The sequence below is a fragment of the Myiozetetes cayanensis genome, unplaced genomic scaffold (assembly GCF_022539395.1).
Source record: "Myiozetetes cayanensis isolate MyiCay16 unplaced genomic scaffold, myiCay2020 scf843, whole genome shotgun sequence".
In the NCBI taxonomy this organism is placed as follows: domain Eukaryota; kingdom Metazoa; phylum Chordata; class Aves; order Passeriformes; family Tyrannidae; genus Myiozetetes; species Myiozetetes cayanensis.
Window position 1 is genome coordinate 1 of NW_026088123.1, and position 15,866 is coordinate 15,866.

At 54.3% G+C, this 15,866-nt stretch overlaps 1 long non-coding RNA gene across 1 annotated transcript; it reads right to left on the reverse strand.

Moving 5' to 3' along the window:
• Positions 1 to 4,652: 4,652 nt before the first annotated feature.
• LOC126652425 (uncharacterized) lies at positions 4,653 to 6,919 on the reverse strand. Its single transcript, XR_007631970.1, has 3 exons — positions 6,699 to 6,919; positions 5,798 to 6,022; positions 4,653 to 5,714 (listed from the first exon to the last, which is right to left on the reverse strand). It is a non-coding gene; the product is annotated as an uncharacterized LOC126652425 (long non-coding RNA).
• Positions 6,920 to 15,866: the final 8,947 nt, after the last annotated feature.

Here is a 15,866-nt window from a genome sequence, read left to right on the forward strand (position 1 = left end):
GGGAATCCTTCACCATTGGTGGCTGTGCCTGCCTGGGAGCTGGACCAGCTGCCTGGGAGGAGAAAGGCACAGACTGAGAGCCTGCAGCTCCCCCAGGTGCTGCACACACTGAGACGTGGGGATTCCAGATCCACCACCTGTCAGCTGTGAGGATCAAGAAATGAATGCCCTGCCCAGTTGTGGCTCTGGAGAAAGCTCAGTCCCGTGTCCCTTCCACCTTCCCAGTACAGAGGATTTACTAGACAAGAATTTTCCCACCCATGTGGCTCCATCCCACATCTCCTTTTTCCCCTGTTTGACACCACCCCAAGCCCAGTTTTCGTGTGGTTTGTGGTTCCAGGTGGATGGCTACTGATGCCTAAAGCATTTCAGCACCTCCCAGGTGTTACACTCTACCCTGAACCCATTGGGAAATGTTGAAAATCACCCCCTTTTGTTTGAAGTCTCCTGGGGGCTGAAGGAAGCAATCATCCTCCTACCTTCCCCAAAGCAGCTCTGCCCATCACTGCTGCACGCCTGATCCACACAGCCTGTGCCCTGCCCTGTGCCCAGGACACGCCCTGTCCTGCCCCTCTCAGCAGCCCTCCAGTGCTCCTCCGTCCTAGACATCTTTTCTCCACATTGTGACCCACCCTTCTTCCACAGTCACCTTGAGCCCATGTCCCCTTGTCCTGTTGTTGGTTGCCTGGGAGAAGAGACCAACCCCCACCTGGCTATAACCTCCCTTCAGGTAGTTGAAGAGAGTGATGAGGTCACCCCTGAGCCTCCTCTTCTCCAGACTAAACAACCCCAGCTCCCTCAGCCTCTCCTCATGGGACTTGTGCTCAAGTCCCTTCACCAGCCTCGTTGCTCTTCGCTGGACCCGCTCCAGCACCTCCATTTCCTTCCTGAACTGAGGGGCCCAGAACTGAACACAATACTCAAGGTGTGGCCTCACCAGCACTGAGTACAGGGGAAGGATCACTGCCCTGCTCCTGCTGGCCACACTGTTCTTGATGCAGACAAGGATGTCATTGGCCCTCCTGGCCCCCTGGGCACACTGCTGGCTCATGTTCAGCCTCCTGTCAATCAGCACCCCCAGGTCCCTTTCCACCTGGCTGCTCTCCAGCCACTCTGTCCCCAGCCTGTAGCGCTGCAGGGGTTGTTGTGGCCAAAGTGCAGAATGCAGCACTTGGCCTGGTTGAACTTCATCCTGTTGGAATCAGCCCAACTCTCCAGTCTGTCCAGGTCCCTCTGCAGAGACCTCCTGCCTTCCGGTAGGTTGACACTCCCTCCCAGCTTGGTGTCATCTGCAAATTTGCTAATGATGGGCTCAATCCCCTCATCGAAATCATCCATAAAGATGTTAAACAGGACTGGGCCCAGCACTGATCCCTGGGGACAACACTGGTGACTGGATCCCAACTGGATGCAGCCCCGTTCACCAGCACTCTCTGGGCCCGGCCCTCCAGCCAGTTCCTAACCCAGCACAGAGTGCCCTGTCCAAGCCATGGGCTGCAGCTTTTCCAGGAGTATATTATGGGAGATGGTGTCAAAGGCTTTGCTGGAGTCCAGATAGACACATCCACAGCCTTTCCCTCATCTACCAGGCGGGTCACCTGATCATAAAAGGAGATCAGGTTGGTCAGACATGAACAACCCTTCCTAACCCCATGCTGGCTGGCTCTGATCCCTTGTCCATCCTGTAGGTGTGATGCCTAAAGCATTTCAGCACCTCCCAGGTGTTACACTCTGCCCTGAACCCATTGGGAAGTGTTGAAAATCTCCCCCTTTTGTTCAGAGTCCCCTGGGGGCTGAAGGAAGCAATCATCCTCCTACCTTCCCCAAAGCAGCTCTGCCCATCACTGCTGCACGCCTGATCCACACAGCCTGTGCCCTGCCCTGTGCCCAGGACACGCCCTGTCCTGCCCCTCTCAGCAGCCCTCCAGTGCTCCTCCGTCCTAGACATCTTTTCTCCACATTGTGACCCACCCTTCTTCCAGAGTCACCTTGAGCCCATGTCCCCTTGTCCTGTTGTTGGTTGCCTGGGAGAAGAGACCAACCCCCACCTGGCTACAACCTCCTCTCATGTAGTTGTAGAGAGTGATGAGGTCACCCCTGAGCCTCCTCTTCTCCAGACTAAACAACCCCAGCTCCCTCAGCCTCTCCTTAAAGGACTTGTGCTCAAGTCCCTTCCCCAACCTTGTTGCTCTTCTCTGGACTTGCTCCAGCCCCTCCATGTCCTTCCTGAACTGAGGGGCCCAGAGCTGAACACAATACTCAAGGTGCGGCCTCACCAGCACTGAGTACAGGGGAAGGATCACTTCCCTGCTCCTGCTGGCCACACTGTTCTTGATGCAGGCCAGGATCTATTGGCCTTCTTGGCCACCTGGGCACACTGCTGGCTCATGTTCAGCTTCCTGTCGATCAGCACCCCCAGGTCCCTTTCCACCTGGCTGCTCTCCAGCCACTCTGTGCCCAGCCTGTAGCGCTGCAGGGGTTGTTGTGGCCAAAGTGCAGGACCTGGCACTTGGTCTTGTTGAACCTCATCCCGTTGGAATCAGCCCAACTCTCCAGCCTATCCAGGTCCCTGTGCAGAGCCCTCCTGCCTTCCAGCAGGTCGACACTCCCCCCCAACTTGGTGTCATCTGCAAATTTGCTAATGATGGACTCAATCCCCTCATCGAAATCATCCATAAAGATGTTAAACAGGACTGGGCCCAGCACTGATCCCTGGGGGACACCACTGGTGACTGGATCCCAACTGGATGCAGCCCCGTTCCCACCACTCTCTGGGCCCGGCCCTCCAGCCAGTTCTTAACCCAGCACAGAGTGCCCCTGTCCAAGCCATGGGCTGCAGCTTTTCCAGGAGTATATTATGGGAGACGGTGTGAAAGGTTTTGCTGGAGTCCAGATAGACACATCCACAGCCTTTCCCTCATCCACCAGGTGGGTCACCTGATCATAAAAGGAGATCAGGTTGGTCAGACAGGACTTGCCCTTCCTAACCCCATGCTGGCTGGCTCTGATCCCTTGTCCATCCTGTAGGTGCTGTGTGATTGCACTCAGGATGATCTGCTCCATAACCTTGCCAGGCACTGAGGTCAGGCTGACAGGCCTGGAGTTTCCTGGGTCCTCCTTGCAGCCCTTTTTGTAGATTGGCGTGACATTCGCCAACTTCCAATCGCCTGGGCCCTCCCCAGTGAGCCAGGACTGTTGGTAAATGATGGAGAGCGGCTTGGCGAGCTCTTCTGCCAGCTCCCTCATCACCCTAGGATGGATCCCATCTGGTCCCATGGACTTGTGTGGATCCAGGTGGCTCAGTAAGTCACTGACTATTTCCTCCTGGAATACAGGGGGTATTTGGTTTCCTGTCCCTGTCTACCAGTTTCAGAGGCCAGTTGTCCTGAGGGCCACCTGTCCTACTGGTGAATACTGAGGCAAAGTAGGTGTTAAGTACCTCAGCCTTCTCCTCACCCCTGTTAACCCTGTTCCCCCCCAAGTCCAACAAGGAATGGAGGTTTTCCTTGCCCCTCCTTTTGTTATTAATGTATTTATAGAAGCGCTTTTTGTTATCCCTGACAGAAGTAGCCAAATTGACTTCAAATTGCGCTTTTGGCTCTCTAATTTTCTTTCTGCATGAAATTTTCTTTATTCATGCGGCTCATCCCCGTGGTCCCGGACAGAATCCGTATGCGCAGCAGGACAGTGTCAGTATCCCGTGTTCCACTCGGCCCAACAAGTCCCCCATTCCCAAATGCCCCATTCCCATGTGGAATTTTGCCCCCCCCACCTTGGCGCTCCAGCGCCTGCCGCCCGTCTGGGAGGCATTTCTGGAGCTCTTCCCCATGGGTGTGTCCCAGGGAATGCTGCACGTGCTTGGAAGTGTCCCAGGGAATGCTGCACGTGCTCGGCCACGATCCCTTCACATTCCCAGCACCTCGGGCTGATCCAGGCGGCACAAAATAATCAGCTCCTCAGCCGATGAGCACGGGCACCAACCACGATCACAGGGAGCTCTGAGCAACACTGCTCACCTCAGGACTGAAAGCATCAGGGAAGGCCCTGAGCAAAGGGCACAGTTCCTGTGGAATTGAGGATTTCAAAGTGCACCAGGGAAAGGTGCTGACCCGGGAGGGTCACCCGCAATTTCTTTTCCAGCCCAGACCCTGCTGCCAGTGCAGGTGGTCCACGGCAGAGGCGAGAAACTTTATAAAGACCTTATAGGTTTTCATTCTTACCACTTAACCAGAGAGAAGAACTAGAAGAGAGAGACTTCTTATACCTGCAGTGGCTTTTGTCTGCTCAGAGGAAATCAAAAATAGCCTCTGAAATTTAAAACTGGACTATATCTCCCCTTTTTGTGTTTGAGTCCTGTTTCTGTATGCACACAACTGTCCTGGTTCCTGCCAGGAAAGGCTGGAGGAGAAAAGAGAGTGAGAGAGCAGCACTGGGGTTAAGGAGAGTCTCGGTGAGGGCACTAAATTGGGGAGTACCATTTCTAAACCACAGGAACACAGTTCATTGGGCTAAATTGAAGCTTCTCTGAAAATAGTCTGACAGCTGGATGCTCTCTGAGTACCAGGCGGCCTCACATCACAGAGCCCTGGAAGCTGATCCCAGACCCTGCCCCCAGTGCAGGTGTCCCATGGCAGATAAGGAACCACAGAAAACCATTCTATTTTATATCTTAAACAGATATAAGGACCAGAGGAAAGACAGCTCTTACACTTGCAGTAGGTGTCACCTGCTGAGAGGCAATCAAAATGCCCTCCAAAAATTAAAACTGGACTTCATCTCAGCATTTTGTGTTTGAATCCTTTGTTCATATGCACACCACTCAGGAATCTCAGTGAAATTGAAGCTTTTATTGAGGAAAATTATAATCTATTAATATCTATCTATCTACCTATCTATCTATGTATCTATCTGTCTATTTATCTCTCTATCTATCTGTCTATCTACCTATCTTATAATCTGTCTAATCTATCTGTGCCCTACTATCTATTGGCACAACTGCGATGAAACTGTGACCCAGCTCAAGCCCTAAGGTGTGTTTAGGGCAATCCCAGGCTGGTGACAGGAATCACTGGGTGAGCCCAGGCTGGCAGTGTGTGCTTGGGGCAGCCAAATGCCCGAGGTGCTGTCCCTGCAGCCGTGGCTGCGGTGCCTCCCTGTGCCGCGCTCTCAGCCGGACGCTGCCGAGGCTCACACGGTCACCTGCAGGCAGCTGCCTGGCGCTGGCAGCCTGGCACTGCTGCTCCTGCCCTCGTGGGACACAGGTGCCAAGGAACAGCCTGGCACAGCCCTGAGCACCCTCTCAAACAGGGAGTGTCGTTGCCAGTCACTCCAGGCCGCAACTGGCGTGGCAGAAGGAGATCCGTGGCCAAGGGGCTGAGCGGGCAGCAGGAAAGCTCCTGCCTGCCCCACTGGCACCAAGGGCTCCTGCCAGGGAAGAGCAGGCAGTGCACAGGCAGTGGTTGTGGTTGTGGCGGTGCCGGCCTGGCCTGGGTGCTGCTCCCTGGGACGGCTGGGCCAGGCCTGCCACCACTGGGGCAGCGCTGGACTTTGGGACGTGGCTGGCTCCTCCTCGGTGTCTCACAGATGTCTGATGGCATTTGGCACTCATGGTGACATCAGCCATTTGAAACAGGTCACACAGATCGTAGATGAAAATTTAGTGTCGAACTTAGGTGGGAAGTTCCTGCCTCACAGTGCTCTTTGCCACAGTTGCTCTGTAAAAGAATGGAGTTACACAGCTCAGTGCTTCCATTTCAACATTTTCTGTCCTCTCCCACACTGGAAAATTTGTACCAACCTGCTGACCAAAAGTCGTTGGCTTTACCACATGTGGCTGGGGTGTGTTCTGAGGCCGGGAGTTCTGCCCAGTCCCAGACGGTTCCCAAGGTGTCCCAGGCCAGTTGAATCCAGAGGTGGACCTGCAGCCAGACCTCTGCTGACATCGCTGATTGTGGCTGCAGATTTGCTTCTCTGGCGCTCCCAAAGGAGCTTCGGGTTGGCCTCTTCAAGTCTCTCATTGGTTCTGAAACATTCAGAGGCACACAAAGAGTCACCTTGGGCAGCAACGCTTTGGCAAAGTTCCCCTCTATGTCCTTGACTATTCCTTGACTTCTAAATGCCAAGGGGATGAAGAGAGTCCAAAACAAGCACATCCTTTGATCTGAGCTTGTGCAGAGGGCCTGTTTCCAAAAAATCACACCAAGTGCAAGGAGCAGCAAGTGTCACCTCCATAAGAACTCTGGGCTACCCTGCTGGCCTTCAAAGGAAAGCTCAAACCTCAGAGCTGCTGCTAAAACAGAAAGATCATTCTTATTTTTGATTCACAGAATCTAACTCTGCTCTCTGAGAGGCCTCTCCTTATTCAAACAGGAAAGGCCACAAGATTGATCTTTTCTGTTACACACAGGAGGAGGAGGAGATTAGAGATTGGTAAAAAGACTGCCTGTTAAATCAACATCAGCTGGAAAAAGACACCACTCATGCTGTAATGGTGCTACTGTGGTGTTACTGCTGGAACTCTATGGAGAAAGAAAGACAGGTCTGGTGAAGGGAAGGGTCTTGAGGTGCTTTCCCCACAAATATGCCATGTTATGCTTTCACACATTGTGCTGGCCAGATGTAGAAAAGGGATTTTAGAAGGAAAATGCACAAGGAAAAAGGAGTCTGTGATTACCACTCCAAAAAAACCATGAACTTACCTTTCTAGTTTCTTTGCGAGGCTTTTGCTGGTTTTCACTTCCTGCAGGTAATGCTTTATGTACTTGTCCACTGCTGGCTGTCTGGATTCTTGTTGAAAAGGTCTTTCTTGTTGGTTGCTTTTTATCCTTCCCAGTGCACGTTCAAGATCTCTAGTTCTGTCTTCTAACTGGTTTTTCAGTGAGTCAAAATGACTGCTTCTGATTTTTTCTAAGGTGTCCTGGCAGGCTGCCTGATCCTGAATGAGACAGTGCACCTTCAACCACCACAAGAAAAACAGAGCTCTCCCCAGCAAAAAATTGCATGGACCCAATTTCAGGGCTTTGCTCAGAGAGGTGGCTATGCCTCCTCACAAGCAGCAGCAATCAAGGCAGAACCCAGGAGATACCAGGGTAAATAATTCTTCTCATTCAGAAAGAGGCCAAATCAGCACTCTTAGTCAAAGCTACCAATGAAAAGACACTGTATCTGCAGGACAGGGCATATTGAAAAGGATGCTTCAAAGACAATCAGAGCATCCCCACCTGCACCCCCCTCACCCCACCCCTGTCATTTCAGTGACTCCTTTTCTGAGCACTTTCCCCCCTCCAAGGACAAAGCAGCACCCCAATGTCTGGCCATGACAGCTGCAAGTTGCCAAACCCATTGGAGGATGAGCAGGGGACAGAGACCCCCCCAGGCACTGCAAACTGGGAATGTGCCTTGGGCAGACTTTGGATTCAGGGACCTGCCAGCACATCACACACCCAGCACTGCTGCCCAACCATCTGCCCTTCTCCCACTGCCTCCAGCACAGACAGAAGTACAGCACTAACACACAGAATGCAGGAGGGAAAGGAAAATACCAGAAATCGTGGCCACAACAGAAGTTTACGTGGACACTGGTGAGAAATTCACTTACTTGCAAAAACTGATTGACACATTGTTCTGTTTGGCTGCCATCCAGCCTGAAATTCTTCAAATGATGGTGGAGTTCCTCCAGTTCTTCTTGCAGCTGGCATTTGTCCATCTCCAGGTTTACATACTTCCCACACAGAGTTGACAGCTTTTCTTTCAAATCCTCATTTTGGGCTTCCAGCTGCATGCCTGTTTTAGGCTCCATGTCCACCTGCTGGGAAGGTTCACCAACCTGTACACAGAAAAAAAAAAAAAAGAAAAGGAAACTCAGCATGATCTAATGGCAGTGAGATCTGGGAAAACCTCTAAAGGGATGGCCAGTGAAACTGTATTTATCATCTCTTCGAAATGTGCATGGAAAACACTGGAAAGATTCCCCAACAGAAAGAAGACACTTTAGACCTACTTAAGAATTTGTGAGATGCTTCTGGGAGCAATACTTCCAGGTCCCTTCGAGCTCATAATGACACTCATAATTTATAATCTCTATTCCTCTAGTGTCCACCACAGAAAATACCCTCAGGGCTTTTGTAGCAGCTGGAGAAAGGACCAGGCTGCTTTCTGAGCAGCCTCTACTGAGGAGAATACAGAAACTGAGCTCCCCTTGGCTCTCCAGGAAAACTTCATCTTGCAGTTTCTCCACAGAAATGGGCAGCTCTGCTCAAGAGTCACAAACAGGGAAATTTATGAGCAGCTTACTGAGGCAGAAGCTTGCAGGTCTCTCTGAAGGGCTTCAACGCGATCTCTCAGCTGTTGGACAGTGGTTTCCAGTCTGGTGTTTTCACTTTGAGAGCTTCAGAAGAAATACAGGTCTTATTACCAGAAAATCCAATGCAAGACAAACTGTGTTAAGTAACAGAATGCAGAGCAGAAGTGTCCTTCAAAATCAGACTGACTCTCCTTTTGTTTCCACCCAGTCCCCCAAAGCTACAGACCCCTCGCTTCACTGTGTTCCTCTCTTACTGTTGCTCGTGTTCTTCCACTTGTTTTGGAGCACTATCAGTCTTGGAAGATGCCAATAGGAGGTCCTGCATTTTCTGGGTAGAAGCTATTGCATCTCTTTCCTTATCACCCAGGGCAGTCTTCAAGTCACCAACACAACGCTCAGACTGAAGATGCTTTTCCTCCTCCTCCTGCAACTGTAAAATCACGGTAAGAACCCACAGTTTTCAGGTGAGCTTTCCCACAGAGGAGCCAGCTGCTGCCAAAGGCCTGCTGTGCTGCATGTGTGTGTGCACACCCTCTGCCCAGAGAACTGCAATCCATTCAAGTGCCTTCAGAGCTTCACTTCTGCTCCCAAATGAACACCACCTGTATTCCTTTGTCCTCTTTAACCAGCAGCCTCTCCCATCCCTCCACTGATTTCCTACAGCACAGTTCTAAGCACCCACACTGCCCCTCCGACCTTTTTTGTGACCTGTGATGCTTCTTTTATTGCCTTGCTTGCTACTCCATGAAAGGGTGCATGGAATAGTTCATCTTCCTAAAGGAAGGCGTCTGGCAAGGGTCAGAGGCGAACTGCTCGGGCACATGTGCTCTGGAGCCCAGGATTGCACCAGGGGAGCATGGGGAGCTTTCTGAAGTGGGAAAACCCCTGACTGAAGAGCAGAGAGAGGCACCCAGCAGCCCCTGAGCAGGAAGCAGTGGATGCCTGAGGAGAGGCAGCTCTGCTTCAGTGTGGTGGGGCCAGGAAGGATGGCATCACTGGCAAGCTGATGGCCACCATTTCAGCCAGGGCAGCCAGGTGAACTGCTCCACAGACCTGCTCTGGAGTCGAGAATTGCACCAGGGGGGCCTGGGGAGTCTTCTTAAACCAGGAAGACCTCAAATGTAGCAGAGAGAGAGGAGCCCCAGCCCCCCTGACTGGTGAGCAGTGAAACCCTAAGGAGAGGCAGCTCTGCCTCAGCATGGCGGGTTGTGGGGCAGGGGCCGGAGAGACAGAGGCAGATCAAAGCCCGATGTAACTGCTGCTTCCTTAGGTCTCTGTCATCCTGGCTCCCAGAAGACTGTTTTATCCATTTCTTGATGTATAGGGAGCAACTGGCACCCCCAGGTTTATCCCTGTAGGGACAGGCTTTCCATACCTTAGTGTCAATCCTGTCCAACTCCTTCTGCAAGTGCAGATTCTCTTCCTCCAGGTGAGCCTCATGGGTTCCAGGAACCACAAGAGCAGTCCTAGGGCATCCAAAATTTAATCTGAAACATGTCTGATCCTGCATCATTTTTCCCCTGCTTGCTCCCAAAACAGCTCTTCCCCCTTTCCTACAAGCTCTGTGAAAGCAAAGCCAAGCACATGGAAGCACTGGAGAATTCAGCTGAGAAGGGGCCTCCCTAAAGCAGCCTCAACTCCGAGGTCAGGCCATGCTGTCCAGGGCTCCTTGCACTGCTCTCCAAAGTCCCCACAGATGCGGCTGCACAAACTCCCGGGGCCGTTCACCCCCTGACCATCTGCATGGCAGGAAGTTTTCTCCTCAGGTGCGGTGTCAGCCCCTCGTGTCCCCTCAGACAGTGTTGCTTCTCTTTCTGCCAATGCTTCCCTTCAGAGCACTCAACGCCCCAACTGTGCCTTGGCTTGAACCTCCCTGTCCTGCAGAGCAGCCCGGCTGCTGAGCTCATGGCAAGTGTCCTGCTGGCTCTGGGGCTGTGTGGGGAGAGGGCACCACAGACAAGGCTTTCTTGCAGACCTCAGAGGGCAAAGGACGAGCCCCTAAGCTATGAGAGCAGCCAAGTGCAGACCTGCTTTTACCAGGCACACGGGAACTGCTTCCACTTGGCTCCTCCTTCTTTTCCCAAGCCCATTGCCATGCCCCTCCTCTCAGTCCCACTTTCAGACTACTGAGAAGACCTGTGTGCTGGTTTGACAAACCCCTCACCTCTCAGGCTCAGCTTGAGTATGCCTGTCAGCTGCTTTGGTCAGAAGGCACTGCAGAATCTCCTCATGCTGGAGGAAGGCTGCAAGTTTTAAGGGGGTACATCCCCACTAAAAGGAGAAATAATCCCCATTAGAAAAACACAGACAAGCTCTGAACCTGTTTGAAAGAGCAGCTTTACCCACATGCCAAGGTTACCTGGTTCTGAGCATCACTCTTGGCGTTATGCTGTAGTAACAGCCCTGCCACAGCTGTATTTTTAGACAGCACAGCCAGGTGAAGGGCAGTGTTGCCGTCAGCATCCGCCAGATTCGGGTCGGCACCGTGTTCCAGCAGAACAGCAACACATTCTTCCTGCTCCTGCTGTACTGCCTGGGAACAACACACGGAAAGGGAAAGACTTGCAACTTTTACATCCCCCTCTGTCACAACTCCCTCAGCTCCTGAATGCTGGGATAGAAGAGCATCTTCAAAGATTAGCTAACAGAGGCCCATGCCATGCTGAATGCAACTTGCATGTTTCTATGGGCCTGCGGGGCAAGGAATCCTGCCAGACATCTCCTCTTTAACACAGCAGCACTAACCCCACCTACAAGATCCTAAGGCATTCCACACACCTTCATCAGTGCCGTTCTCTTGAAGCTGTCAGCGAGGTTCGGCTGGCTGTTCTTTCTCATCAGATATCGAATGACATCTGCATGGCCATTTGCCGCAGCGAGATGCAGAGGGGTCCTACAAATTAAACATACGCTCTTAACCTGGACAGACAAAGGAAAACCAAAGCTGTGTCTCTACCCAGCACCCTGGGGACCCTGCCCGGACTCTGCTCCTCCTGCTTGCTGCTCTCTGCTGCTGCTGCTGCTGCAATCCTGTGCTGATGAGCCACAGGGCAGAAGAGAACAGGTGAGGGCTGAGCAGCTGCAAAACAGCCCTGCAGAGAGACCACGGTGAAGCGGCAGGTCGGGGACACGCGTTTCCAACAGCGCTCGAGCCCAGCCGGCAGCTCCAAGCAGTGAAAGCTCCAGAGTTCACTCTCCCTGCTGACAGGGCACAGCTCACTTTTCAAGCCTTGTCCTTCAGGGAGGGCTGCCAAAACTGCTGCAGCTTGGCTCAGGAGCAGCCCAGCTGTGCCATCAGCGTCCCAAAGCACTCACCGCATCTCCTGGTCTCGCCTGTCGATGCCAACTGCCCTCACAAACCAGCGCCACCGCCTCAGCCAGGCCAGGTCGCCGCGGGCGGCCGCGCGGTGCAGCCTGCCCAGCCCCTTCTCCCTGAGCTCGGAGGCACTGGTGGAGCTGGGGGCAGCCCAGGGCTGCCCACTGGTGCTGCTGGACGGCGACTGCCGTCGCTTCTTGCTGAGAAGCCACGGCATGGCCCTGCTCGGAGCTCCCAGCAGCAGGAAGTGCAAGAAGCCCCCGGCGGGGCTGCCGGGAGCCAAGTAGGGATGATGAATGGGACGAGGGTGAGGTTTAGGGTGAGGGTGACAAAGGGGACAAGGACAAGAATAAGGACGGGCAGAGGGTATAGAGCACAAGGCAGACGAGGTCGCCCTGTGCAGTGGTCGTGTCCTGTAGCCACCAAGCCGGCAGAACAGGCGCACAAAGCTCCCAGAGCGGGATGTGCTGCTGCTCCCAGAGAGGCCACAGCAGCTCTGAGCGCCGGCTCCGGGCACCAACAAAGCCGTGCCCTGCTCACACCTGTGGCGTCACAATGGCTGGGGGGACGCTCAGCACGGCCCGTGGGGTGTCCCAGAGGCCACGGGGCAGGGCGGGGCCGGGCGGGACATGGCCGGGCCGGGCAGGCGTGAGGGCGGCCCTGCTGGGCCGTGTAGGAAGGAGGCGGCCTGGGCCTTGTGAGGGCGGCCGGCGGGAGTGGGCACTGCCCCGCTCAGGGTGCCCGGGGCAGGGCCCGGGCCGCTCCCACCGGGCCGGAGGCTGCGGTAGGCGCTGGAGCAGGTCCCGCCTCACCCGCTCCGGGTTTTGGCTTCAGCTGTGGCCGGGCTGCGTCGGGACACACTGCCATGGAATGAGGCTCAGGATGGGCTCGGATCCCAGCCCGAGCAGGCGGGGGGTACCCGAACTCTCAAGAAATGTCCACCGATCTGCGTCCCGATGCTCCCCCAGGGGCTGCAGGGGGGTCTCTGCACCCCGATGCTCCCCCAGGGGCTGCGGGGCCTCAGCTCTGGTGCCTGGAGCACCTCCTGCCCCACCCTTTGGGTCTGCATTGCTGTTCCCACATTCCCACTCTTCCCTGGCTGCAATTCCTTCTGGCCCTAAATCTGTTATCCCAGAGCTGTTCCTGTTGCTCCCGATGGGCTTGGCCTTGGCCAGCGGCAGCAAGTCCGTCCTGGAGCAGCTGGCATTGGCTCCACGGGGCAGGGGAAGCTTCTGGCAACTTCCAACAGAAGACACCCCTGGAGCCCCCCCTGCTACCAAAACCCACCCACAGAAACCCCTGACACCCAGTGACTTCCACTTGCCCCAGGATGGTCCCAGTTCCCATCAGTGTGATCCCAGTCACTCCCAGTTCATGCCAGTTGCCTCCAGCATGCACCCTGTCACTCTCAGTTACTCCCAGTTGCTTCCAGCATGACCCCAGTTGCTCCAAGTATGTTCCCACTTGGCTTCCAGCATGACCTCACTGGCTCCCAGTTCCCCCCTGCATAGTTCCAGTCACTCCCAGTTTGATCCTGGTCCCTTACAGTCACTCCCACTATGATCCCAGTATGGTGCTGGTCACTCCCACTATGGTCCCAGTCACTCCCAGTCACTCCCAACTGGAGCCAAGTTGCCCCCAAGGTGGTCTCAGTTGCTCCCAGCACCCCCAGGATGGTTCCTTTCCCTCTCAGGGACTCCCAGTCTGAGCCCAGGATGGCCCCAGGCACTTTCAGGCACTCCCTGGACAATGCCATTTGCCCCCTGCATGCTCCCAGTTTATCCCAGTATGATCCCGGTACGAGTCCAGTCACCCCCAGTACGACCCCAGGAACTTCCAAACACTTCCAGTAAGTGGTCAGTTTGATCCCACTCATCCCCAGTATGGTTGCAGTCCTTCCCACACACTCCCAGTATTATTGCAGTCACTCCCAGTAAGACCCCAGTCAATTCCAGCCACTCCCAGTATATCCCAGTTGCCTCTCACATGCTCCCAGTCAGTCCCAGTATGATCCCAGTCTCTCTTAGTAGGATCCAAGTTACCCCCTGCATGGTCCCAGTTGCTCCCAGTCATCCCACTGTAGTTCCAGTCCCTCCCAGTATGACTCCAGTATGATCCCAGTGACACCCTCTATGGTGGCAGTCACAGCCAGGATGAACCCAGACATTCCCTGTCACTCCCAGTATAAAGCCATTTGACCTCAGCAGGGTCCAATTGCTCCCACTCACCCACTACAGTTCCAGTCCCTCCCAGTAGGATCCCTGTCACTCCCAGTCTCTCCCAGTCGACCTCAGCCTGCTCCCAGTCAGTCCCAGTATGATCCCAGTCACTCCTGGTCTCTCCCACTATATCCCAGTTGCCCCCAGTGTGGTCCCACTCACTCCCAGTTCCTCCCAGTATCTTCCAGCATGATCCCAGTTGCTCAGCCACTCTCAGTCATTCACAGTGTGGTCCTAGTCACTCCCAGTATGATTCCAGTCACCTCCAGTATATTCCAGTTGGGCCAACATGGTCCCAACTGGCCTCAGAATGCTCCCAGTCACTCCCAGTATGACCCCAGCCACCTTCACTGTGGGCTCAGTTGCACCCAAGATGGTTCCAGTTGTGCCCAGTATGGTCCCACTTGCTCCCAGTGGGATCTTACTAGCTCCCAGTTGCCCCTAGCATAGAACCAGCTGCTCCCAGTATGATCCTAGTCTGATCCCAGTATGATCCCAGTATGAGTCCAGTCACCTCCACTATGATCCCAGGAACTTCCAGGCACTTCCAGTACAAAGCCAGTTTGATCCCACTCATCCCCAGTATGGCTGCAGTCCCTGTCACACACTCCCAGTATTATTGCAGTCACTCCCAGTATGATCCCAGTACGATCCCAACAGGGGCCCAGGTGCTCCCAGTATGATCCCAGTTGCCCCAGTTCTGGTTATTGGGGGGCAGCTTCCCAGTTCTCCCCAGTCCTGGTTATTGGGGGGCACTGGGGGGGAATCAGAGGGTCCCAAGGTGTGGAGCTGAGTTTGGGGAGTCAGAACCGGCCCTGAGATGGATCAGAACTGGGGACTCCCCTGTGTTCCCCCTGTGTCACCCCGCTCTGGGGGGCTCTGGGAGGGCACCAGCCTCTCAATAGGCACCCAGCTCACCCCAAAAGGTGCTGGGACCTTCCCAAAACCTCCCCACAGCCCCTCAAGGATGCCCCAAAACACTCAAGAGTCCACCCAGGACCCCACCCAGCCCCTTTTCTGGGGGGGGTTTCTCTGGGCACTGGTGGTGCTGGGAGCCCCCCCCGGCTGCGGGCGAGGAGCTCTCGGGTGAGCGGGGGGTGGGAAGGGGGAGGTCGGTGGGAAAAGAGGGGTCAGAGGGGATAAAAGGGGTGGTGGGACCCCAAACTGAGTGGGAGGGGAGTGGGACCGCCCCAAAAGTGGAGGAGGGACTGAGGTTCATGGGGAAAGGGTAGGAGAGGTGAAAAGAGTGGGGAAAGGGCAGGGTGGGACCCCCAAACTGAGCATGAGGGGGCTGGGGAGTGGGGGGATGATGTGGAAGGGTTGTGGAAAAATGTCGGGATTGGGACCACAAAACTGATCTTGGAGGGCCTGGGGATTGAAGGGACAATGGAAAAGTGGAAGGAAAAGGGAGAACGGTGGAAAAGGGGGGGTGGTCTGGCAGGTCTGATGATCCCCATGGAGGTCTTTGGGCCCAAAAGCACTGCGAAAGCGGGGTGACCCCCTGAGCTCCCAACTTAATGTGGGGTGCTGGGGACTGCTGGATCCAATCTCAACCTTGGGTTATGCCAACAGGTTCAGTTCACAGGAATTACAGAGGTGGGACTGAAACACTTTTGTCCCCCAGGTTTTAAGGATGGCAAATCACACCTACTGATAGAAATGAATTATTTAGGGTAACAAATGATCAGAAAAAACATCTTCATCAGAATTATTTACTGCACAATAGAAACACTAAAACTACCAGTAGTACAGCATAAGATAGGACAGTGCTCTACACTAAAGCAATTGTTGAAGCAATTTTACTCAAGCTGGCACCAAAGCAAGAATTATGAATTAAAGAGGGATGGAACTCCCCCAAACCAACGCTCGGGGGGAGATCTCTGCTCTCAACCTCCAGCAGTGACCTTGGGGAGTCCGAAGCCAAGGCAGGAATCTCCAAATACCCCCCCAAGGAGGGTTCTGTTGGCACAACCTGCCCCTGGCAAAGGGGACTGGCCCTTTCTGCTAGAAATGGATGGACTGACAGTCA